The sequence below is a fragment of the Corvus brachyrhynchos genome, unplaced genomic scaffold (assembly GCF_000691975.1).
Source record: "Corvus brachyrhynchos isolate BGI_N302 unplaced genomic scaffold, ASM69197v1 scaffold46, whole genome shotgun sequence".
Taxonomy (NCBI): domain Eukaryota; kingdom Metazoa; phylum Chordata; class Aves; order Passeriformes; family Corvidae; genus Corvus; species Corvus brachyrhynchos.
The window spans coordinates 4,008,840-4,010,035 of record NW_008238838.1 but is presented as its reverse complement, the minus strand read 5'-3'; the positions used below and the strand labels follow the sequence as shown (position 1 = coordinate 4,010,035).

Genomic DNA, 1,196 nt, shown 5'->3' with positions numbered 1-1,196 from the left:
AAGACCTAAAACAACTCCACGGATGAGGATGGAGCTCTTCCCAGTTTGGTCCAGTGGCAAATGGGACAAATCTTTGGCCTTGGCATGAGAGCCCAGGTTAAACCAGAGGTCCCAAACCTCCTCTGCACTTGGCCACACATTTCTCAACGTCCCAAAAAAAGCTGAAATCAGCCAATCCAGGACCCCAGTTAACTCTATAAAAAGATCTTGGACTCCAGCACTCATCCACCAGCTCCAAATCCCAATGAGTCAGCCCCATCCCAACCAACCCAAGAGGGGCTCCTGGCTGATAATTTAATCTTTTAAATGGATCACTCGTAACAGATCTGGCTTTTCTGAAGCTGCGATCTTTTCCTCTGCTATTGACTAATACTGAAAACTCCAGCTATGCCTCTTCCTTTCCTCTGAACACCGGATCCCCTTGCACGGAAAATATCACCTCGAGGAAGAGCCCGATTAAATTGTGCAACTCTTTGCAACCTTTGGTGTTACTGTATTAGGTGGGGAAGCAGCAGCAACGCTGGAAAACACAGGATCTTTGGGAAACCCAGCATATTATTAGGTTTGATGAGATCCATTTTCTTGATGGCTTCTGAAAGATCTTTGTGCTAATTAGCTAAGAATACCACTGAATTATTTAATTATCTCTACTTTTGTGCCATAAAATATGTTGTCATATCACACTCTGTCTTGCTGTTGCTCTTCATACTTAATGATGCCTTTAGAGTTCCTGATTTCCTTTGTTCTCCCTCTGCAAGTGGTTTTTGGTGGTGCTGGGGAAGGAGGGGAGAGTGGAGAGGGGAGGCCAAGGAAAAAATATCAGGTTTTAAAGAAATTTTTACATGTGGGAAAATCTTTACACATGTTCAGCTCCAGCTCCCTGTGCCATACACAAAGTGTGTCTCAAAGCTACAGTGGACCGATATATTTATTACTAACCCAATCAGGAATGCTTTCCAGAGGGGAAAAAGGGGAGAAAATACCATTTGGAAAAAAAAAATTTAAAATCAGCAAGGAAGGTTTTTTACCGAGGAAGAGGTAAATTATGATAATTACTCTGACTGGTAGGGTCCTTAAGTATTACTAATTAGCATTTATTGCCTGGATTATTGAAACAATGTGTGTGTTCCCAAGAGTGAGGAAGAACTGGGATGCTCTTTCCTTGGGAGCCCTGGGAAAAAGGCAGGGCAGCAGGA

The 1,196-nt window shown here is 43.1% G+C and overlaps 1 long non-coding RNA gene across 3 annotated transcripts in view; it reads right to left on the bottom strand.

Annotated features, from left to right (window-relative positions):
- The window catches only part of LOC108447698, a 33,979-nt gene that overhangs the window by 1,949 nt on the left and 30,834 nt on the right, over nt 1-1,196 (bottom strand). The window lies entirely within an intron of this gene.